Source organism: Ursus americanus, chromosome 3 (genome assembly GCF_024610735.1).
Source record: "Ursus americanus isolate L20-20 chromosome 3, mUrsAme1.1.p, whole genome shotgun sequence".
NCBI lineage: Eukaryota > Metazoa > Chordata > Mammalia > Carnivora > Ursidae > Ursus > Ursus americanus.
The window spans coordinates 44,918,349-44,943,848 of record NC_142129.1 but is presented as its reverse complement, the minus strand read 5'-3'; the positions used below and the strand labels follow the sequence as shown (position 1 = coordinate 44,943,848).

The 25,500-nt window shown below is 37.8% G+C and overlaps 1 protein-coding gene across 1 annotated transcript in view; it reads left to right on the top strand.

Moving 5' to 3' along the window:
* Nucleotides 1-24,978, top strand: part of ZNRF2 (zinc and ring finger 2) — a 110,944-nt gene extending 85,966 nt beyond the window's left edge. Inside the window, exon 5 of the mRNA XM_045792942.2 lies at nucleotides 1,194-24,978. The gene's annotated coding sequence lies outside the window, so the exon portion shown is untranslated. The remainder of the gene's footprint in view (nucleotides 1-1,193) is intronic.
* The last annotated feature ends 522 nt before the right edge of the window (nucleotides 24,979-25,500 follow it).

Here is a 25,500-nt window from a genome sequence, read left to right as displayed (position 1 = left end):
CCAAGGTAATATGTCTGAAGTTTTCACCTGTAGGTAATATGTGTCTTTCAGAGGCAATAAACTTGTTTATGTGAGGTGGGATTTTATGGTCATAAAAATGTGTGTGTTTCATGATCCGATCAGCTAAATTTTTCCTTTAGTGTTACAATGAGCTTATGGGGTATAAGGAACATGTGTCTCCTCTCACAGTCAATATGCATGTTGGTTTTAAACAGCATTTCAGTTTCCTTACTTTATGTATCAGTGTTATCTTTTTTTGATTTTTTTTTGTACATAGAACCTTAGTTTGGTGGCAGCTGCCCTTACAAATTCTATGAATCAGTGGAATCTTGTCTCTGTGAGTCTTGAAAAGTCGTTTTTACAAATGTACAGACATGGAATATCTTAACTCAAATTTTTGCTTCAGTTCTGACTGTTCTTATTTGTCAGACGATACATTCCTCCCATCCCTTTTGCTGTCTCATTAAGCATGTGGGTGAAGAGGATTTGTTGTTGTTAAAACATTTATTTTTTTAAAAAAAAATTTTATTTATTTGTCGGAGAGAGAGAGAGAGCACAAGCAGGGGGAGCCGCAGACAGAGGGAGAAGCAGGCTCCCCGCTGAGCAAGGAGCTCGATGCAGGGCTGATGCAGGGCTCGATCCCAGGACCTGGAGATCATGACCTGAGCCCAAGGCAGACCCCTAACCAACTGAGCCACCCAGGCGCCCCTTTTGTTAAAACGTGTTAAAAAAAAAAAAAAAAAGAAGACACCATAAAGCAGCATGTACAGCATTTCTGATGTTCTTCAGCTTAAGAATTTAGTGGACAGCCCAAAATAGATATACATGACAATCTAAGGTTTGGATTAGTTAGGAAATTGTTTACCGTTTTTATTGGAGGTTGTTAGTTATTTGGGGAAGGATTAATAGGTGTGTAGGTGTTGCGTGTTGTGTGTTTTCTGTACTCTGGCGTGATCTTTCTTGTGGAGGGAGAATGACTGTTATGTGGTGGCTATTTTCTGTGACTGTTTTAAGCTTTAATTGGTCCTTCTGTCCTTTATCTGTTCCTTTACAGAACACTAATTTTAGGGGTTTTTAGAATAGTGTATGAAAATGTATAGCAACTAAAGCAGCGTTCCTGGGGAAATGGGTGTTGTATCTTGTGTTAGTATTACGGACCACTGCTGAAACCTAATGCATCTGCTTCCACACAGGTTTTCTTGTCTTTCCAAGATGCTTGAAAAACTGAGAGGATATGAGGATCTGTCTCTGGAAAAAGCAAAACAAAACATACTCAGCCAGAAATCTGAGTTCTGTGAGACTTGGTAATGCAGAGATGGACAATCACACAGGGGGGTAACCCTGCTGAAGAGAGGACGGTTGCCACAGAACTCCGTGTACCAAACATGCATATAAAGGACACACAGGGATTTTGAAAATGCTGCACATCCCTTAATAGTCATCTACATAGGTAACACTGATAAACATTTTGTATTCAGACGCCAAAGTTAACTGATTTAGAAGTTGATTTTATCAAGTTCTGTAGAGCCGCGCAACTGGTTGTGTTTTGACTTGTTTTTTGGTTGGGGGTCGCTTTATTTTCCCCAGCACGATGTTTCTGCATTCATCTGTTCTTAAACTGAAGACCACATAATGTACTTCTTATAAATTAAAGTCTTAAATGTGAAACCAAGAAATGTAATCAAGCAGTAAAACATTGTCTGAATGTAGACCATGATCTCAAGTTCTTCTATTTTCCCCCCCAGGAGTGGAAAATAGACTTCTACATAGGAGAGCTAAAATATGTTAATAGTTGAAATTAAAGGTGTAACAGTACCAGAATGCAGTCCAAAGAGTAAAAATCAAGTTACATGATTACATTTTAATGACCTAAATCTAAGATTGTCTGTTGAATTGCGATTTATTAAGTGTATTATTTCCTCTTAAGTAAAACTGCTCCGTAGTTAATCAGTAATGAATCATCTTGCAGCTATGCAACTTTTTAAAAAATACAAATTACCAATTTTAAGTGCTGCCAGCTATAATAACTTTGTTTTAACGGGTATTTTTATTTGTTCTTTTCATGTAATTATTTTTGTGCTTTGCATCTCCAGACAGTTTTCCCACATTTGGGTAGAGTGTTTAGCAGATCGTAAACTTAGTAACTTATGAAAAGGGTAAAATAAAATTTTCTTGAGTGAAACTTGGAATAATTTGAGGGACATTTTATATACTTTTAAAAATCAGAATTTAATCGGGATGCCAGATTTATAGCAATTTGCATCTTTAATTTTCCAGATAATCTGGAGGTTAGTGTTTGATAAATGATTTTTTAAAGCAAATATGAAGATTTTGTTAATTTATAATTTATTAATGTGTTATTACTGTAATTGAAAATGTTATAGAGACTTTTAAATTCAGTCTTGTATAGAAAGAAATGTATTAAGCAAAATTATGTGAATAAATATTCCCACAAAATACATCTGAATGGTTAAAAAATACTGGAAGAGAGCTATCAGGGCTACAATAGTGAATGTCTTTTTTTTTTTTTTTAATATAAAAAGATACCAATAAGTAGATTTCATATTTTCAACATATAGGGAAAATGTTATCAGTGAACATTTAAGCAGTGCACTTTACCTTGGTATAATTGAAAGTTGCACAGTACTGTTTCCTTATTTTAAACTTTTATTTAAGTATTTGCTTTTCTATTTAATGCTGCTACTTTTATTCTCAAATTTTTTCCCTATTTCTGCTTCTGTTTCATATTTTTTGAAAGGGCACGTGCAGGAGCAACTGCTGCTACCCAGAAAAATTGGTGTTTTAGAAGCAATTAAAAGAGTTTTTCGTTGCTTTCTGTGTGATTCTAGACCAGATAACATTTTCCCTAAAGTTATGCTGTGAAATGCCTTTTGTTATGCTGCAGTTGACAAAAGTATCCAAAACTTCGGTTGTGACGGCGGACAGCATGGGTTCATAGGTGCTTTTTAAACCGGTTGTGGGAAATACTCTTCCCTCAAGGAAAACAGTCTTTCCTTAAATTTTTTTCTGTTATCATGAAATCTTAATACGAATCCATTTTGTTTCACATTTTTAATTTTGTAAGCTTTCACACACATACACACATACCCACTCACCCCAGGAAAAGCCTCTTAGAATACTGTGTGAATAATTCATTTTTTTCTACTACTGGTATATTGTTACGGTAAGAATTGTTTTTGTTGTCTTCCATTCTTGAAGGCAGAGCTGAACTCTGGCTGTGGTAATTACCTATTAATATCCTCCTGGAAGCTATTTTCTGATACAGGTTATTCATTGACTTTTTAATTTTTTGAGCTTACGTTCTTTTCCTTCTTTGTTCTGGACCGTCCTCTCAGCCTCTGATTGTCGCAGAGTTCTGTGCTGCCGCTGCTCCAGTAAAGCTCCTGTGGTTTAGACGAAAGTTCAGTGTTTGTGTCGAGTGCTCCTTGATTATTATATTTGTCTAGAACAGTATTTACTTAAAATCTGTTTATAGCAATCCCTTTTTTGTTAAAATTGACAAAGGTTAGCATTTTTTACTTTAAGTTCAGTCTCCATCAGTGATTCCCTAAAAAGAAGAATTTAGAAATCGAAAAGAAAATGTTTTTATAGCCCGCATACTCTGGTTTTTATTCAAAGTCAAAGTTGCTACTCTGGAAAATATTATAATATTCTACATAATGTCACTTACAATATTTGTAAATCTGTACCTGGACACTGAATAGTGTAAGTAGGCTATAAAAATCACGTTAGATGTCTTTAAGTATGTAGCTTGAAACTACTGACAACTGAATATTACGGAGACAAAATAAAGATCGAAAACCTAGACACCAAGTTGGTGATAGCGTTCTAGAATCTTTGTAAATACATGTTTTCCAGTAAGATTGCACTTAATATTTAGAAAAGCAATATGTTCTGAAATTTCACTTTAGTGCCACTCTTCATAATGGGTTTATTGCCAATTTTGACTCCTCAGTTTACTTCGATCTGGCTTTTTGGATTTTGTTGTTCTTGCCAGAATATGTAAGAGATAGTAAGATTATTCTTACTTTTGACTTTTTTTGCCAGAGAAATTAGACCAAGCCTCATCTTAATCTGTGTTTTTCAGATCTGGGTATAAATCCGATACAGATTGTATTTTAAGAGCAGTGTTTGTGATTGAAATATAAATAATGGCTTCTGTAACTGACTTTTTTTGTGATAGCTGAACATTTAAAAGGCCGTGTTGTTAACTGTTGCATGCTATATGGGTTTTGGTTTCTCAGTGCAAGTCTTATGTTTCTTTTAAACGCTATACTGTTTCAGTTCTCACCCACTAAACACTGTATTAGAATGTAGCCCAAAATGCCTGAGCGTGCAGCACCGCCAGCGTATTTGCAATATGTATTTTGAAAAGATTTCAGGTTAAAAATGTATTTGTGAAAATGGCAGGTTCCTTTTCAAAGCTTATTTTACTTTCTACATTTGGGTATAGTGATGTTTAAGAGCAGTAGTTTAAATTAACTTATTATATAACAAGACTAAAACCTATTTCTTTAAATGAAAAAGACAGTAAATTAAATGTAAATATTACCTGATTTTATTTACTAACTTGGAGAGTTGAAGAAAGGAAATTTCTTAACAATAAGCTACTACGTTTGAACAAAGCATGAAACTCTTTCTAAAAATTCAAGAATAATTGAATTTCCTATCTGATTGATATCCATATTGTGCATTGATAATAATATCCAAACCATCTTATTTTTTCCACAGAGGAAGTTTCCATATAAATCAGATTATTGGGAACTTTGTAAAACTGCATTAGAGGTAAATGTTGCTTATTAATTGTGAGTACAGTTTGTTAGTTGCGGGAAATCTTCTAGTTCATTGGGGCCGTTTTCTTGCAGTTGGATCTGTCGTGAGGTGAACTCAATACATATTGACAATGTGTTAAATGTGAAGTGTTCCTTGTTCTTATACAGATACTTTCTAAGTTAAAAAAAAGAAAAAATTCCAGCATGCCAGTATTTTGTCTTTGGCCTATCACCCTACACCCCTTTTTCAAAGTGTGTAACTTCTGGTTTTTTTCTTTGCTATATTGTGAATAACAATAGTTAAATTATCTGTTTTATTGTCTACTTCTTCTCTATCCAGATCTTTTCATTCTGAAACTAAATTACTCCTTGGTTTTCTTTAGGGGAAGTTGCTACTTGGTATACTCCTAGTAGTGATTCTTATTGGGGAACAGCTGAATTCGGTAATAACTACCCAGGCAGTACCTCGAGGGCCGTATTCTGTGAATGCCGTGTTTAAGCTAGAAAGCTGCGTGTTCTTTTTAAATCACAGAATTCTTGAGTTGAATGGGAAATACCTGATCTTTGAAGTTCAGCTGATTCTCTGGAAAGAACTCAAAGCATTGAAGAAAACCAGATATGTTAATATTAAGTTTTAGCTGAAACATTACTATACTTAGGGGAGATGACATATTTTCAGATACTTAAGCCATCGTTAATTTTAGACCAGTGGCTAATAATAAGATAAATTGTTGGTTGCTTGTTTATAGAGAAGCAGAGAGCAGTATGGCATAAACTCACGTCCCAGAAATAAAGGAAAAATTTTAAAGTGATACTGTAATGTCTGTCAACCAACATTGTGCTTCTTAGCTCTGCCCTAGACTGTGTGAGGCACCTGTCAGGACCCCAAGTCTTAGAATAAGTGACTGATTTCTCCTATTGTAAATTTTCATGCCTGCCTTTTTGATCTGATATGCTGAGATTGATAGGTACCGATGGTTCATGTTTATAAACTTACAGTTCTGCCTGTGCCCTCTTACCAGTGAACCTGGTACTAGCATTTTGAAAAGGTTACATTTTAGTCAGTAGTGTTTGGGGCACCTGTGTGCATATGATACAGACCCTACAGGGAGATTAAAAGAGATTTTGGAATTTGATGATGGTATTGATCTTAATACAGAAATCCATTACATTTTCTTTCTTTGCAATGACTATCAGTCTTTAGAAAATCACAGTAATAATAGTTATTTACTTCATTGCTTTGTTCATGATTTCAATAATGACTCTTCTGTAATACCTCTTATTTTCCTCTATTAGAAAGTACTTTCCTGTTAAATAAGATATCGATAGCATCCATCACAAGAAATACAGAAAGTGTATTAGGAACAACTTGTATTAGTATGTTCTGAACTAAAATGGAACAGTTCATTACTAATATTTTAATAAATAAAACTTCCAAATGATCTTGCCAAATTATCCTGTTATTTAGAAATAGAAATAGAAAATAAGAGAAAGTTTATCCACTGTCATGTGTAATGTCTAGAAGTTGGCAGTATATTACAATAAAATTGAGGATTATCTGATTGCTGAAAGGTTACCATGAATTAATTGATGTCACAGTTCATCTATTTTTGTACACCCATTGAGTTAAACGTCTAAAATAGCTTGAGAGACGACTGTGGCGGTAATGAACAAGGAGGTCTTCATTACCATAAAGATAAGTAAAAATGTACTTTGAAATTTCTAATGTGAAACGTATTTGTAAATTTTTTAATTGAAATATGATTGTAGTAGAGCTATTAAGTTTTGGGGAGGAATGGTCTGTCAATGTGTAATCATAACTTTTAAAATTTAGATTGTGTTTGGTACTATTACCTTATGTTTTAAAAAGAGGTGTAATTAATCTTTTGAAGGCCCGTTTTCATGATGCAGGAGGAATTGAGCTTTGGAGCAGAGTGGTTAAGGACATGGGTTCTGGAGCCAGACTGCCTGGTTTTGCTCTCTCTCTGACATTGGGCGAGATGCTTAACTTCTCTGTGCCTTGTCTTTCCTATAAAAAGAGGTGAAACTACTGCCTACCTCAAGGTTGTTGTGAGGCTTGGGGGGAAGGTACACGTGTGCACCAGACACACAGTAAACACTTAATAATGTTAGGGGTTATTATAGACAATAACAATACTTGTGTCCGTCTATGAATAAATCATTTTTGTTATTCTCTCCATTCACAAGGTAGAAGAGTAATGACTTAGACTTTAGCTGATGTGTTTAAGAAACTTATGTATATAAAGAAGACATTGTGGATTCTGTTCTTCCTTCTTGGTAAAATCTAGAGATTTACTGTCCCAGCAATTATGTATTAAGCATACTTGATTCTATGGACTGTTAGGGACCAAAAATACAGAAATCTAAGATAGCTAACCTCTAAGACCTTAACCTTTAGTGGGGGAAGCAAATAAGTAAGCAGGCATATAATAAAGAATTATAATTGCTGTTATAGACTTGTCCACAAGGTATAGCGGGGGTAGTGAGGAAGGTCACTGGCTTAGGCAAGAGAATGATGAAACGAAATCTTTAAGGACAAATAGATCATACGTAACTCCAGGGGCTGTGGATAAACGGACATGAGCAGTGAGAGGTTTGGGAAGGGTATTCCTAAGGCAGAGAGCATAGCACCTACCAGCAGGACATTCTGGGGAGTTGCTACGTCTAGAGAGGTAAGCAGGTGGCAAAGCACAAAGGGATATAGGTGCCAAACTACAATTGGAGGATCTTAAGCAGGAAAAAGACAGATTTACTCTTCAGATTAGAGAGGAATGAAACTAGAGGCAGAGAGACTTTGTTAGAAAATGTGTAGCAGTTCAGGCAAGCTAAGGAGAGGCAAAACTAAAGGAATGACAATAGGAAAGGAAAGTTGAAGAACTTACAAATTTAGAGAGGAAAATTAACTCATCTCGGTAATCGTTTACGTGTTGGGGATGAAAGACCAGACCAGGGCAACTCCATCTGTACCTTCTCCACATCGTGAAGGGTTGAGTCTTAAAGACAGCCTATCTCTACTTGGGGAAGCTGAGTATGTCAGAAGTATTCCTGGAGGGCCAGAGATAACACCAACTCTAACATAAAGAAATTGGATCTGAAATAGGCAGAGCCTTGAGGGAGAAGCCAGACAGGTATAGTTGGCAAGGTGTGAGAAGGCAAAAGAATATATGTATATGTGTATGTGTGTGTGTGTGGCTGTTAGGGTTCAGGAGTTGTCTAGACACAAATGTCGCCAACACTGTTAGAAGAGTCCGTAAGTGCGTGATAAGTATAATGATATCTAGGTTGGTTGAGTTGGACTTCTCCCAAAACACCACCCTCACGTCCCCCCTTAACTTCAGGTGTCTGTTGGAATAGGGCCATGTTTTTCCAGGTTTGTGTGATGAGATGCTGAGATGCATTCTGAAGCATTCATGAGGTTTTCTCTCTGGTCCTTTTGTCCCAGACCCTTCCCATTATACGAGTCTTCTCAGGCACTCACAACAGAAAGAAGCTATTATTGGAAGTAGAGTATTTGTAGAAGTCGGTGTACAGGAAGGATGGATGATGCTTTGCGGCAGGTCAGTTAGTTAGGCTAAGCAGGAGGAGGACCAGAAGAGGTCTATTCGTTCCTGGAAGGCCGTGGGTTGCCAGTGGGTGCTTCGTGATTATCTTTGTTGAGTGAGGGACAGGAAGAGAGGACTGATAGCTTAGATTTAGTTCCGGAGAAGCAGCAGAAACCCTGGGATATCCTTGTATTATATTAGCTCAAGGAGTCCGTTCTCCTCCCAGACTCCCTAATCTAATACAGCATATCTGTGGGGACACCAAACTTTCACAGGTTTCTCTGAATTGGTTCAAAGATGCACCAGTAGGTAACTTGGAACTTCCTAGACCAGGAATTCCGGCAATTGAAGGCCTGTTAGAATAACAGAAACTTAACACCTTAGAGGGAATTGCCCTAAAATGTAAAAAACAAAAAAAAAAAACAAAAAAACCCTTATCATCATAAATATAATTGCATGATTTAAGATTCGACTTCTCACGTAAAATAAAGTGAAAATACTTTTTCTGCAATACCTTAATGATGCTGTAATTATAAGAGCATTGTTAAATTCTGCCATATAGTGCCTTATGCCTCTGGTTCTTTTCCATGAACTTATGAATTCAGTGTTCATTATTTTATGAGAGTTAAAAAGTACCTGACCAAAAAATAACTTCCCAGCAAAGTCAGTTTAAGACTTAAATTCTTTCTGATTGGCTTGGTAATTTAGTAGCTCGGTAGCTGAAAACAAACTGTATACTGTTAGCAGTGCAGATTTATATTTCAGAAAAATAGCAGATAACTATGTCATGAACCTTTTAAAGTAGCTCATTTATAAATTAAAGTGTTATTAAATCTGTAAATGTTAAGGCTATTCGTTATCCAGATAGAGGATATCCATCAAGGGAGTCAAACAGCTTATAGTTCATCCATTGTTGGAGTTCAAACATTGCAAAGGCTAAAGGCCTTCCTAGGGTGTTTAAATATCCAAACTATCATCATTTTAGCTTGTAATTGGTATAAAAATTGTCAGCGAGATATTTTTAGATCTTTTTTTCAGTTTTTGAAATGTGATGTATATTTATAGCACATCTGTATTTGGAAATAGCCACGTTTTAAGCGTTCAAGAGCCATATGCGACCAGTGACTGATAGGTCTAGATCAATCTGGGAAGTTCGTTTTCCACTCTAATCCTCAGCTGAATTTTTGGAGGTCTAATAATTCCAACTTGGTGAAGACCTTGGTCCCTTAAAGTTAATTAGGTACTATGCATGAGCAGAGCTGGTCCTCTTTTGTTACTAAACTGAGTCAGAGTTTCCTAATTTTTTCAGTAAGACTGGAAATACCTTGAAAAAGTTGATGATTTAAGGAATCCTCTTTATTTGCTTTCACAGACGTCACTGGCTTTTGTTACAACTGCAGTGTTCTGGTAAAGATGCACAGACTCTGAGTAACTGAGTCCGTGTTACAGTTAGGGATTGGTGGGTTTGTGGTCATCAACAGGAACTGTGAGCAGTGCTGATGAATAGCTCTAGTCTGAGTTGTCCCCTGTGTAGAGCCCTGTGGGGACAGTTGCATGAGTTTCAGGCCTTCTGGCAGTAGTTAACTTTGTACCACATCCATGCTTCAGCCGCTAAACTTGTCCACCAGACCCTCATTCACAAAACCGAGACTCTTCCAAATCCAGCTTGGAGAGTCCCCAGTGGTGTCTGTGTGGGAGTTCTGTGCTCCAGCGCCCTGTTCGAAGGAGTCGGTGGAATTGCCAGGGAGTTCGTCCACAAAGATGGCTACAGCGTGGGAAGACAGGTGTATGGCTACAGCGTGGGAAGACAGGTGTATTGCATTCCTCAACTTCGGGGTCCCTGCAAGTCAGTAATCCTTAAAACTTGGCTGAAGATGAGATCGACTTGGGAGGTAGGAAGGGAAGACAGTTTTTAAAAAAATATTAAAGCCTTAACTCCACACCAGAGATTCTGAGTTAACTGTCGGGGTGTGCTCCTGTTGTACAGCCAGCATACAACTTTACCTGCGGCTTTCTCGCACACCCCCCACGTGGAGTGTCAGCCCTTGGGGAGGAGCGCCAAGCATATCATAGACCTTTACAACTAAGATCTAGCTACATTCCCTCCAGTTCTCTTTTCTCAAACTTACGGCTCTTTTTGAATGAGAAAACTATTCCTGTATCATTACCCATTCTTCCCAACTGTGTGGTTCATAGAACAAACTATTTCAGCCAGGCTGAGGTCCTTGAATTTTTTTTTTTTTTCCCACTTTGCACCCCGGAGTTTGTAGACTGCTAAAAGCCCTTTCTGCCTCCAGAACTCGGCTCTGACAAATCAAAAGCCTTTTCGCTTTCGGGCTCATGTTTCTTCCTTTGGCTTTAAAAAAAACTTTGACATCAGAGTTGAGCAGAGATGTCTTGGTTTTGCTTCTTGTATCTCCCTCCTGAAGCAGCAGCTGCCAGTGAGTCACTGAGAGAGTTGCCATAAGCAAGCAGGAACGAAAGGCACGAAAAACGCGACAGCTAATAATTCAGCCGTAGCATTCTGTTACACTCCCAGCAGTCACTAGAAAGCCACTGTAGGTAGCTGTTTGTATGTGAGCCGCTCTTGTGTGATTTTCATTCTTAGAGTTACGTTGGTAATCTTGACGTCTTCTCAGCCTGAAGAAGAACGTGTGGGAGTTACTTGAACTGGAACGCGGGGTGAGCTGAAGTGTGGGTTCATTCATTTAGCACATGCTTACTGAACATGGGAGAGAAGCAAGAGACACCGTGTGAGACACCGCACGTACACTCATGTGGAAAAAAGAGAGTTGCTGCCCTTAACGGAGCTTACGGTTCAGTATTCTTAGCAAAAGCTGGGGATGAGGCATGGCATAGCCAACGTATAAATAACATGGTGTGTGAAACCCAGTTCTTGAATAAGCATTTGTGGCAGATCTTTCAAGACATAAGATTATTAAAGTCATTGGCAAATGCTCGATGTGACTGTGCATCTGTTAACAGTTTCATGCTGGTGCCAGACCCTGGTATGTGTCAGTGCTGCCAGAACAGGTGAAAACAGATGAAAGTTCTGCAAACAAGGATTGCAGGAGACATAGCCAGGCAGATTGGTTAGCTCATTTTCAGTTTTTAGAAGCCTGTTTCCTCAGTAAGTTTGGGGGTATATTTCTAATCTGATTTATTTCTTCACAGTTTTTTAAAAGTAACTCCAGTAAGTTATAATTTACATACAACAAAAACGTTCACTGTAAGTGTACAGTCTAATGAGTTTGGATACATACAGACACCTGTGCAACTGTCACCACAACCGAGATGGAGAACATTTCCGTCACCCCTCGAAAGGTACCACAAGCCCCTTTACAGCCTGTTCCCACCCATCCACCCTCCACCCCTAGGCAGATTGATCTGCTTGTGTCACCGTAGATTAGCTGAAAACATTCAGTATGTCCTTTGTTTGTGTAAGGCTTGTTATGCTCGGCGTATCTGTGAGAGGCGTCAGTGTTACTGCTTGAATCCGTTCCTTTTTATTGCTGAGTAGTATTCCATTGTATGACTGTACTACAGTTTGTTACCCGCGCTCCCCTATTGGTGGACACTTGGGCTCTCTCCAGTTTGGGTTATTATGAATAAAGTGGCTGTGAACATTGATCTATAAATCTTTATGTGAACATGTGATTTCATTTCTCTTGAATAAATACCTAGGAGTGGAATAATCGAGTCCTATGGTAAATATCTCTCTCACTTTCTAAGATACCGCCAAACTGTTTTCCGAACTGGCTGTACCATTTTCCATTCCCCCGCCTCCCCCCCCCCCCCCACCAGTGGCCCAGTGCTGTGTGAGGGTTTTCCCACATTATTGCCAATACTTGCTATTGTCAGTATTTTGAATTTTGGCCATTCTAGTGGGTATGTAATGGTATCTCGTGATTTAATTTGAAGTTACCTAACCATTAATAATACTAACATCATAACATTTGTCATTCCTGTCTTTCTTTTGGTGGAAGGTCTGTTGAAATCTTTATCCCATTATAGTTTTAACAGTTTTGTGGAGGTATAATTTACACACACAAAATCCAGTCATTTAAAGTGTTCTGAGCTCATCCATGTTTAGCATGCATTCGTAATTTTTACTTTTGCTGAATAGTTTTCAATTATATGGATATACCACATTTGTTCATTCACCAGTTGATGGAAATTTGGATTGTTTCCACTTTTTTGGCTTTTATGAATAATGCTGCTAATGAACATTCGCCTTCAGGTCTTTGTGTGGACGTAGGTTTTTTCCTACTTGTCTTGGGTAAGTACCTAGAAGTAGAATCGCTAGGTTATGTGCATGCATCTGTTTGTGCCATCCCATCCTGGGGTATGTTGGAGGCTCGCTCGCTGTTATCTCCTCCCCAGGTCACTGTGTTCAGTTTCCGCTGTTGTGATGACTGTCTCTTGCTTACCACAACCAGTGTCTCAGCCTCAGGCCAGCTACAATGATGGCCTTCCCTGGTTGCCACTAAGATTGAGGTTTCCAGCAATACCCCTGGACATGAGTTTTTCCTGCATTTTGCTCTAAATCTGTTTTGCCCCCTCCATCAAGGGGGCCGCAGCTCCTCACAGCCTGCCCCACTCTGGCGAACTACAGTGCCACCTAACTTGGGAGGTTGTGGGGGGCGTTATGTGTGGGGCCGAAGGATAGGAAAACTGCTCTGGGCTAAAATGGCAGATGCCCATGGTTTTTACTCCAAGGTTCAGTAGGTTTTCTTGAGGAAACATTTCTCAGTTTGCTGCATGCTTTTGCTTATTTTCCGAAGTTCTAAAATGATTGTTTGAACTGTTTTGTCAGATTTTTTCATCACTTTTTGGGGTGAAAATATGCCATCCTCCTTACCCAGTTATTCCTGAAGTCTCATGGGGCTCCTCATTTTAAATTGGGTTGTGCATCATCCTGTTACTGAGTTGTAAGAGTTCTTTATATGTTCTCCATACAAATAGTTTATCAGATATATGATTTGCAAATACTTGTTGCCTTTTCATTTTCTTAAAGTGTCTTCAAAAGAACAAAAGTTTTCAATTTTGATGAAGTCTGGTTTATTAGTTTTTTTCTTTTCCCGTTCATGCTTTTAGTGTTAAGAAATCCTTGCCAAATACAAAGTCACAAAGATTTTCTCTGTCACTCTTACATTTAGATCTGTGATACAACTCGAGTTAGTTTTTGTGTGTTATATGAAGGTAAGTATTGGGGTTCATGTTTACCCATATGACTCTCCAGTTCCAGATCATTTGTTGAAATGACTCTCTTTTCCCGATTGAGTTAACTTGGTGTCTTCATTGAAAATCAGATAGCTTTATATGTGTAGGATTATTTCTGGGCTCATTTTTGTTTCATTGACCTATATGTCTGTACTTATGCCAGTATTACACTGTCTTTATTACTGTAGATTTGTAGTAAGTTTTGAAGTCATTGCTTTCAGTTTTGAAAGAAATTTTTCCAGGCCTAGATTTTCTAGATCATGCTTTTTTGGTTTGTTTTTTGTTTTATTTTCTTTAAACACTTTAAGGATACTGCCCCAGTGTCTTCTGTCTTACATAGCTTCAGGCAAGAAGTTTGCCATCATTCTTTTAAAAAAATTTTTTTGATTCACATGCCATAAAATCTGCTATTTTGAAGTGTACAATTCAGTGTTTCTAGAATGTTCACAAGGCTGTGCAGTCATCACTGTCTAATTTTAGAACATTTATATCACTCCAAAAAGAAACCCCATACCCATCAGTAGTCATGCTCCATTCTCCCCTTCTCCCTTTGCTCTTGGTAATCACTAATCTACTTTATCTCTCTTTGGATCTGCCTATTCTGGACATTTCATTAAAAGGATCATACAATACGTGTCCTTTTGTGTCTGGTTTCTTTTACTTAGTGTCATATTCTCAAGGTTCAGCCATTCTGTACCACGTATCAGTACTCATTTTTATAAATGGCTGATTACTATTCTATTGTATGGATACATCTCATTTTGTTGATAGACATTTGGGTCGTTAACACTTTTTGACTATCTTGAGTAATGCTGCAATGAGCATTTATTTGTGCACAAGTCTTTCTGTGAACATATGTCTTCAATTACCTTGGGTATGTAGTAGAGTTGCTGGGCCAAATGTATGGCAACTCTGTGTTTAACATCACGGAAATTGATGAACTTTTTCCAAAGTGGCTGCGCCATTTTACACCAGTGTGTAAAGGTTTTAATTTCCCCACATCCTCACCTGACACTTGGTGTTGCCCATCTTTTTTTAACATAGCTATCCTAGTGGCTATGAAGGAGCATCTCATTGTGGCTTTGATTTGCGTTTCCGTGACTAATTGTGTTCGGCATCTTTTCACGTGCTTATTGGCCATTTGTCTATCTTTGGAGAAATGTTGGTTCAAATTCTTTCCCCACTTTAAAATTATTTTTTTATTACTGAGTTTTAAGAATTTTTTTTTAAAGATTTATTTATTCTAGAGAGAGATATGTGTGTGCTTGCGTGCATGGGAGCGGGGAGAGGGGCAGAGGGAAAGGGAGAGGGAGACAGATTCCCCACTGAACACAGAGCCTGACTTGGGGCTTGGTCTCATGACCCCAAGATCATGACCTGAGCAGAAACCAAAAGTCAGATGCTCAACTGACTGAGCCACCCAGGCGCCCCTTTAGAATTTTTTAAAATACGTTCTGGACTCTAGACTTTTGTCAGATGTATGATTTGCAAATATGTTCTTCCATTCTATGCATTGTCTTTTAACTTTTTTTGATAGGGACTTTTGCAGCACAAAAGTTTTCATTTCGATGAAGTCCAGTTTACATTTTTTTCTTTGCTTGTGCTTTAGGTGTCATCTAAGAAACCATCGCCTTGTCCAAAGTTACGAAGATATACACCTATGTTTTCTTCTTAGAGTTTTATAATGTTAGCCCTTACATTAGGTCTTTGATCCATTTAGAATTAACTTCGATATAAAATATGAGATGTAGGGGTCCAAGTTCATTCTTTTACATGTGAATGTCCAGTTGTCCCAGCACCATTTGTTGAAAAGACTATTCTTTCCCCCATTGAAGTATCTTGCCTCCCTTGTTGAAAATCAGTTGACTATTAATGTATGGATTTATTTCACAACTCTTTGTTTTCTTCCATTGATCTATGTCTATACTTATGCCAGTACCAAACTATAATCTTGATAGCTATATATTTGTAATATGTTTTGGAATGCGGAAGTATTTTTGGCTTAGAAATGGGAGTTTTTCATGTCACTTGAACTAAAAATTAGGGAATGCCAGTTTGTAAAATATTAAGGTAGCTTCACATTTTTGCATAAAGTAAATGATGACGTATACAAATGATGGGAAAGTTCTCTACTGGGCATTTTTCCCTTACTCGAGTTGACCATAATCTTGGCTTTATAGTATCTTCACAAATACCCTACTGCCCTTTCCCTAGTGTAGCAGGGTGAAAACTCAAACCATGTTGATGGTTGATGTTAAGTATTTGAATTGTTAGCCGACTGTCAAGTTAGTGTATAGCTTTCTAAAAATCCTTCTTTGGGACAGTTCCAAAAGTAAATATGTAAGTACTTACACAGTCAAAGGACAAGTAATATTACCTCAAATCCCATTGTAGATAGATAGATAATCACCCTTAGTATTCGGTGACTATACTTTTGCTTATCAATCTGTGTAAACATAATTTTACATGCCTAGTGTCACACCAAATATTATCTTTCAGCCTGTGCATTCAGCAGTATATCATATTTTCATCATTAAATGCAAATCTCATAATTTTGATAACATCAAAGTACTATTGAAATATTTATAATTTCATTTACAGTGCTGTTGTTGAAATTTTAAACTCTGTGTTACACTCTTAACAGGACATAGGAGTTCAAGTTTCTCTGGGCAAAACTGAATTTTCTCACTATTTTTCCATTTTTGCTGTTCTGATAAGCACAAAATCAGTTTTCATTACATTTCTTTAATTTCGACTGTAGCTGAACATCTTTTCATTAGTGTCCTGACCATTTGTATTTCCTTGCAAATTATTTTATGATCATTGCCTGTTTTGGCTTTTTTTGCCTTAATGGTTTAAGATATTTTTAAATGTTAAGACTGTTAATTTTTAATATACATTACAGTTGTGTTTTTCAATTTGTCATTTCACTTTGAGTCTTATTTATGATAGTGTTCTTTTCCTATGGTTTTTGTTTTGCTTCTTTCTGTTCAACATTTTTACCTTTTTATAAAAATAATCACATCAGTTTTTGCCTTTGTTTTTTTCTTTTGTGGTCATACATAAAAAGGATTTTACCCATCTTAAGTTTACATAGGTATTTGTATTTTCTCCTGGTACTTTTATATATAATTTACTTTTTAGTACATTGAAATATATAATCCATCTATTATAACACAACTTGTAAAAATTACAGAACTCTTTGTTTGGCACAATAAGTGTCTTAGATTTTGCTTTATTTTTGGAAAATCACCTACTTAAGCTTTTAAAGTCCCATTGCGCCTGCCAATGCCAGAATAAGAATTAATGGTGAGATACAGTTTTTATATGTAATATTTACGCTCTTTCTCAATATTCTGACTCTGCATAAATGTCACTTCCTCAGAGAGGCTGTCTCTGACTACCCTCTCATTATTAAGTGCACTCTCTGATGACTCTGTCTAATGAAGACTGCACTCATTGTTCTGTATCCTCTTCCCTGTTTAATTTTCTTCATAGCACTTAGCACTGTCTGACCTCATCATGTTTGCTTATTATGTCTCCCACCGGAACATGGCTTCCGTGCAAGCAGGGATCTTTTCTGTTTTGTTCATTGCTATATCCCCAGAACCTAGAACTGATTCTGGTGCATAGTAGCCACTCAATAAATATTTAAGTCAGTGACTGTGTTTTAAAGTATATCATCGATAATTTTTTGATGTGTTAACTTCTGTTGAGATGTTTGTGTGAAAGAAAATTATCCACCAGTATCTCTGAAATTAGAAAAATAAAAAGCAATAGAGGAATATGATTTAATACAAAAGGAGGAAACTGTGCAGTCCTCTAATGCTGGGGGCATAGGTTGACCACACCTAACGATGGATAAAACTATGAGTTAAGCTAGTCACATCAGCCTTTCGGTCTTGTTCAAGGTTTTGTGTTACGATATTACGCTCATAAAAGTGATAGCTTGAATTTGGAGCGTCCTCTGAGCGCCAGCCATTGTGCTTAGCACAACCATCTCATTTAATCCTTACAACAACCCTGTCAGAAAGGGATTTTCATCCCCATCTTCACAGGTGAGGAAACTTGAAGAGGCGAAGCGATTTGCCCCAGAGCAAACCAGTGGTAGGTAACTGAACTTGAAATTACGAATATGAGTATCAGGATTCCTGGCTCCAGAAATTTGAAACTATACCAGCAGGAGTGCGTAGGGAGTTACAAAGGCAAAGCTCCCTGAGCTGCCCTCATCCCATCCTCCCCGTTTTCCTTACCCTGCTTTATTCTATTTATTTATTCTAACAACTATCTGACAGATTTTATTTATGGTCACTCTTCCTCCCTCCAGAATATAAGCGCTGTGACGTGAGGTTAGTCTGTTGGTTTTGTTCTGTTGCATCCATGGTGTCTGAAACACTGCCTGGCATATAGTTGGCTCTCAGTAAGCTAAATAATACACACTGGAAGTGTGACAGGAGGCAAATCTAGTGTAAGGAATATTATCTGTTTACAGTGGAGTTTATGAACCAAGAAGCAGAGATACAAGGGTATTCATTGGAGGGATGGAGGTTATGACCTTCAGAAGAACTACAATCAGACCATTGAATGTTAGGACTTCTGAGGAGTGGGTTTGGGTGGGACTGGAGTCAGGTGGATGGGGCAGTGGAAGGGCTTCCTTTTTTCTTGAACTCTTCTGTAAGAGTTGAGTTTTTATCATACACATCAGTTACTTAAATAAAAGCATTTTTGGACTTTAATTTCTGGTGATGGCTGACCATTAAGAATAATAAAATGTAGATTAAAAAACATGAAAAAACAGGAACTCCCAGGTCAGTTTTTGGATGAAGGTCTAAACCAAGGAGGGAAGTGGAACATTGGAATAACAAAGCTGCAAGAGTTGTCTGTAAAAGAGGGCTGTGTTGTGTCTCGGAGCAGGTGAGGAAAAGAAAGAAAAGGCGATTTCCCTGGGAATTTTGTGCAGATTTGCTTTCCTGAAGATTAGCTCCTTAAGTACGCATAGTTGGATGGGCCAAGATTCTCAGAATCTGACTTTGACAGAAGCACAGCCATCTTTGGCTGAAGGCTCATCCCAAGCCTTTAATGATTTTTCAAGGTTAATATGCAGCAAGCGGTAAAGATTCTTGCAAGTTATGCAAACAACCCGAATGTGAATGAGATTGAACAGAAATCAGAGATTACATAGGCTGGTTACTATTGTCATTTTTTAAAGTTTATTGAGGTATAATTTACATAAAGTAAAAATCACCCTTTTTAGTGTGCCGTTATATGAATTTTGATAAATGTGTGTGCTCACGTACCCATCAACACAAGATAGAAATCAGTTCATTATCCCCAGAAAGTTCCCTGTGCTCCCCTTCCTCCCCCAGCTCAAGCCTCTGGCAACTACTGGTCTGTTTTCTTCCCTCAAGTTTTGTGTTTTAAACAATGGCCTGTAAATGAAGTCACATGTGATATGTAGATTTTGAGCCCGCGGCTTCCACTTAGCTTAATCACTTGAGATTCACCCATGTTGTTGTATGTATCAATAGTTTGGTTCCATTTAATTGCTGAGCAGTGATCCATTGTGAATGTACCATGTGTTGTTCATCTATTTACTAGTTGGAGGAGGTTTGGGTTGTTTCTAATTTTTACTGATGACAAATAAAGCTGCTGTTAACATTCACCTAATGGTTTTTGTGTGTGAACAGATTTCATTCGTCTTGGGTGCCTTCTAGGAGTGGGATTGCTGGGTTGTACGACAATTATATGTTTGTAAGAAACTGCCAAACTGTTCGAAGTGGCAGTTGCATTTTGCATTCGCACCACAATGTATGGGAATTCCAGGGGTTCACAGCCTCACTGGAGCTCAGTATTGGTAGGGGGGTTGGGGTGGTGGTTATGGTTTTGCTTTGTTTTTTGTTGTTTATTTTTGTTACACCGGGTGTATGGTTTATCCCATTGTTTTTTATTTCCATTTCCCTAATAACAAATGATGCTGAATTATTTTTTTCACTTTATTTGTTGTCTGTGTATCTTCTTTAAAAGCAAAGTGTTAAACTCATATGCATTTTTTTTTTTTAAACTGGGTTTTGTTTTTCTAGTTTTTTAGTCTGGAGAATTCTTTTTATATTTTATATTCTGAATACAAATCATTTATCAAAAATTTGATTTGCAAATATTTTCTTCCGATCTGTGGCTTGTCTTTTTATTTTTTAAATATCTTTCAAAGAGCAGAAGTGTTTTTTTTTTTTATGTTATGTTGGTCACCACATAGTACATCATTAATTTTTGATGTCGTGTTCCATGATTCATTGTTTGCATATAACACCCAGTGCACCATGCAATATGTGCCCTCCTTACTACCCATCACCGGCCTATCCCAATCCCCACGCCCCCTCCCCTCTGAAGCCCTCAGTTTGTTTCCCAGAGTCCATAGTCTCTCATGGTTCATTCCACCTTCTGTTTACCCCCTCTTCATTCTTCCCTTCCTTCTACGGATCTCCCTGCTATTCTTTACATTCCACAAATGAGTGAAACCATATGATAATTGTCTTTCTCTGCTTGACTTATTTCGCTGAGCATAATCTCCTCCAGTCCTGTCCGTGTTGCAGCAAATGTTGTGCAATCGTTCTTTCTGATGGCTGAGTAATATTCCATTGTATATATGGTCCACATCTTCTTCATCCAGTCATCTGTTGAAGGGCATCTTGCCTCCTTCCACAGTTTAGCTGTTGTGGACAGTGCTGCTATGAACATTGGGGGAGCAGAAGTTTTATATTTTGATAGCAGTCTGTTTTTTTTTTTTCCCTTTTACAGATCATGCTTTTGGTGTTGAATCTAAGAAATCCTTGGCTAACTCAAAGTAACAGATTTTCTTCTATCTCTTCTAGAACAGATGTGAGCAAACTTTTCCTGTGAAGAGCTAGGTAGTAATTATTTTAGGCTTTGGAGGCCGCAGAGTCTATGTTATAGCATGAAAGCAGCTGTAAACAATACATACATGAATGGATATTCCAATAAAACTTAACTTACAATAGCAGGTAACAGGTCAGATTTCGCTCATGAGCCTTCATTTGCTGACCAATGTTCGAGAAGATTGAGGTGTTACATTTAATCCATGATCCATCTCCAATTACTTTTTAATATGGTGCCAAGTATGGGTTGAGGTCTCTCTCTCTCTTTTTTTTTGGCCTATGTATGTCCGATTACTCTAACGCTGCTTGGTTATAAAGGCTATTCCTTCTCCAGTTATCTTTATACTTCGTCAAAAATCCATTATCCATACCTAGGTGGGTTTATTTCTGGTTGTCTGTATCTGTTTCTGTCCTTCCCCAACACTACGCTGGTTACTGCTTTGTAGGAAGTCCTGATGTTGGGTAGTGCAAGGCCTCCAAATTCTTTTTTTCCCCCCAAAATAATATTTTAGTTTTTCTAGTTCCTTACCTATTTCGTATAAATTTTGGAATCAGCCTGTCAATTACACAGAAACTCTTACTGCTGTTTTCATCGGGATTGCATTGGAGCTATAGATCGCTCGTTGTAGTCTTTAATCACATTGACTCTTCTAGCAACTGAACACAGTATCTCTCTATTTAGTTCAGTTTAAGATGTCTTCAGTAATTTATAGTTTTCAGCGTATAGATCTTGCATATAATTTGATTTGTACCTAAGTATTTCATGTTTTTTAGTGTTACTAAGAATGATACTGTTCTTGAAGTTTTAATTTCCAGTTGTTTACTGCTATTATGTAAAAAAAAAATTTATTTTTGTACATTGTCTTTGTATCCTGTGATCTTAAACTCACTCTAGTAGCTTTTTTGTAGATACTTTGCAGTTTTCTGTATATACAATCATATTGTCCAAAAATAGAAAATATTTATTTCTTCCTTTCTAACCTGTATGTCTTTTATTTACTTCCTGTTTTTTTTTTTTATTTGCTCTTCTCTCCCTTCCATCTCCCTTCTTTGCTTTTCTCTTATTACATTGGCCAGGCTCTCCAGTACAGTTTGAATGGAAGCCCTAAAAGCCGAGAACCTTGCTTGTTCTTGAACTTAAAGGAAAAGTATTCAGTCTTTCACTATTAAGTTTATGTTAGCTGTAGGGTTTTTGTAGATACCCTTTTTAATAATAAGTTGCCTTCTGTTCCTATTTCCCAAGAGGATTTATCATGAATGTATATTGAATTTTGTCAAATGCTTTTTATCTATTGAAATGCTTATATGGGTTTTGTTTTTTAAATCTGATATAATAAATTTCATTGATTTTTGAATGTTTAAACTTTTATATATTTTTGGATTCAATTTGCTGTTTAACTACGGATTTGTTTGCATCTATATTCGTGAGGGCTATTGGTCTATAGTTTTCTTGCAGTATTTTTGGTTTTGGTATCAGGGTAGTGGAGGGCTCATTGAAAGAGTTGGGAAGTGGTCCTTCCTCTTTTATTTTCTGAAAGACTTTGTATAAAAGGCTATAAATTTTCTGCTATGCCCTGCTTTAGCTGTATCCAAAAATTGTGATATGTTGGTTGAAAAGAACGGTGAAAACAAGATTGGCTTAAAGATTGAGGGTAGACCATCCTGAGGGTGTAAATAAAATTTATCATGTTAGATAAATGAAATTTAGCACATTAGGACAACTGCTTGTCCTCTAAGGCAGGCAGATTCCCTGAGTGAAAATAGAGTTCTTCCAGATCAAGCTGGAAAGTCTCCGAGAACACACTGACCATTGCCACAGGATAGCGCCGGGATGTGTTCCCACTTCTAATGAGCTTATAATGTCGGTAGGATAGTAATTTTAACAGAAGTATTTTGTTGACTTGAGATTAGGTTCCTGTTTTAAAAAGGCTGGAGGTTGGGGTTAATAAATAAGAGAAAAAATATCAGAAGGGACCTGAGGTATATCAAAAGTAACAGCTGTTCATTTTTTTCTGTCCGTGAGTTCAGGTTGGGGAATGATAATCTGGCAGTCCATTCGATTTAGAGCAGTAGCTACGGACAGAGAAGAACACAGGAGTTTCGCCTTTTCTTACGTCACAAGGAAGATGGGGTACTGAAAGTACAACAGTGAGGTATATAAAAGCATTCTGTGAAACCATTAGGCCATTGCTAGAGGGCACCAAAGCACAGTAGTATGATTTGCAGCAAAGCAAACAAAAGGAGAAGAAAAGAAAGAAAAGCTATCAGAAAATTCTTCTTCTGCCGTGCTGGGTGGAAGTTGTCTGCTTTGTGTCCTCATCACCTGGATCTGAGGGTCTTGAGTTAGCCGACTTCATCTGAAGATTGTCTTCTCCTTGAGGATTTTTAAGATTCAAGAGCTCAGGATCTTCTGGAAAGGCCTATTTCATCAAGATTCAAAGGTACTTTTTCTCTGATACCATATCACTTTTTTTAATTTTTTTATTTTTCAAGATTTTATTTATTTGACAGCACAAGCAGCGGGAACGGCAAGCAGAGGGAGAGGAAGAAGCAGGCTCCTCTCTGAGCTGGGAGCCCTATGCGGGGCTTGATCCCAGGACCCTGAGATCATGACCTGAGCTGAAGACAGACACTTAACCAACTGAGCCACCCAGGTACCCCTGTATCACTTTTTAAAATTTCTCTTAACGATTTTTCAGTTTTTGTTCTTTTAGCCTGTGTTTGGAAAACTAAAAGGAGCTCTCAAAATAGTTTCAAGTGAGTTAAAATTTGAAGTACAAGCAATTCAGTTCATTCTATTATTAATCCTTTTATAAGATGAAAAAGCAAACTACCGGTTATCTTGTAGCAATTCCAGGATATGCAGAGAACTTTTATTTTTTTTAAAGATTTTATTTTAGAGAGCTGAGGGAGGAGCAGAGGGAGAAGGACAAGCAGACACCGTGCTGAGTGTGGAGCTGGATATGGGGCTCGATCCCATGACACCGAGATCATGACCTGAGCCGAATCAAGAGTTGGCCGCTCAACCAACTGAGCCACCCTGGTGCTCCAGAACATTTAGTTCTAAAAGACACATTGGTAGTTTTACTATTCTGCGGTTGGAGGAGGCAAAATAAAGAGGAGTTGACCTGGAGACAAAATATAAACATAAGTAAGAAGCATCTAAATGCAGGAAATTTTTTTTTTCTTCCATGTTTTTTATTTAAATTCCAGCTAGTTAGGGGCTCCTGCGTGACCCAGTCAGTTAAGTGGCCAGCTCTTGATTTTGGCTCAGGTCATGATCTCAGGGTTCTGGGATCTAGCCCCACATCGGGCTCTGTGCTCTTCAAGGAGCCATCTTGAGGATTCTTTCCCCCTCTCTCTGCCCCTCCCCGCCGCTCACCTTGCTCACCTCATACGCTCACTCTCTCTAAAGTAAGTCGTTGAAAAATAAATTCCAGCTAGTTAACATACAGGATAATATTGGATTCAGGTGTGGAATGTAGTGATTCATCACTTACATACAACACCCAGTGCTCAGCACAACAAGTGCCCTCCCCAGTACCCATCACCCATCTAGACCATCCCCCACCCACCACCCCTCTGGCAGCCATTAGTTTGTTCTCTGTAATTAAGAATCTATTTCTTGGTTTGTCTCTTTGCCCCCCATATTCATTTGTTTTGTTTCTTAAATTCCACAAATAAATGAAATCATATGGAATGTGTCTTTCCCTGCCATTTCACTTAGCATAAGACTCTAGGTCATCCACATCATTGCAAACGGCAAGATTTCATTCTTTTTGAAGGCTGAGTAATATTCCATCGTATGTAGTCCACATCTTTATCCATCACGTGATGGACACTTGGGCTGTTTCCATAATTTGGCCATTGTTGATAATGCTGTTATAAACATTGGGGTGCATGCACCCCTTCGAATCTGTATTTTTGTATCCTTTGTATAAATACCTAGTAGTGCAATTGCTGGATTATAGGGTAGTTCTATTCTTAACTTTTCTTTTTTTTAATAATATTTACTTTATTGTTTTGGAGAGAAAGCATGCAAGCTGGGGGAGGGGCAGAGGGAAAGAGAGAATCTCAAGCAGATCCCGTGCTGAGTGCAGAGCCCAATGCAGGGCTCACTCTCAGGACCCTGAGACCATGACCTGAGCTGAAACCAAGAGTCAGACACTCATCCAACCGAGCCACCCAGGCACCCCTATTTTAGGAACCTCCATACTGTTTGCCAGAGTGGCTGCACCAGTTTAAATGCAGGACATTTTTACAAGTTGAAAATGTAAACGCAGCAGCAATAGTGATGATCATTATAAGAAAGTTCATTCTTTTTTTCAAAAATAAGAAACTTAGCTTTCAGTTCAGGTCATGATCTCAGGGTCCTGGGATTAAGCCCCACGTTGGGAGTCTGCTTCTCCCCTGCCTCTGCCCCTCCCCCTGATGGTGTGTTCTCAAAATTTCTGTCACTATCTGTCTGTCTCTCTCAAGTAAGTAAATCTTAAAAAAAAAAAAAAACACGAAACTAGGGGTACCTGGGTGGTGTAGTTGGTTAAGGCTCCAGTTTCTGGGCTCAAGTCATGATCTCAGGGTCCTGGGATCCAGCCCTGCAACTGGCTCAGCACGGGGTCTGCTTTGAGATTCTTTCTCCCTCTCCTTCTGCTCCTCCCACTTGTGCTGTCTCTCTCTCTCTCTCTCAAAAATAAATACATCTTTAAAAAAATAAAAAGAAACTCTACTACATCTGGGTGCAGAATGAGTTGGGTCATTTTAGAGAAAGAAAACCCTAATTTTAATTTGACTCTTGTTATATCAAGTGATCATTTGCTCTGAAGGGTGTGTATGCCTTTCATTAATGCACCCTTCTCAAGCCCTCCCAAATATTTGTTTAGATACGTGTAAACATGTACTAAATTTAGAGCTTTAAAATACAGTTACCTTGATGAGCATATTAAATAAACATATGTAGTATATTGAATTTACCATCTTAATAAAATTAAGTTTCCTTAACAAATAGATAAACCACAACTGTTATCTCAT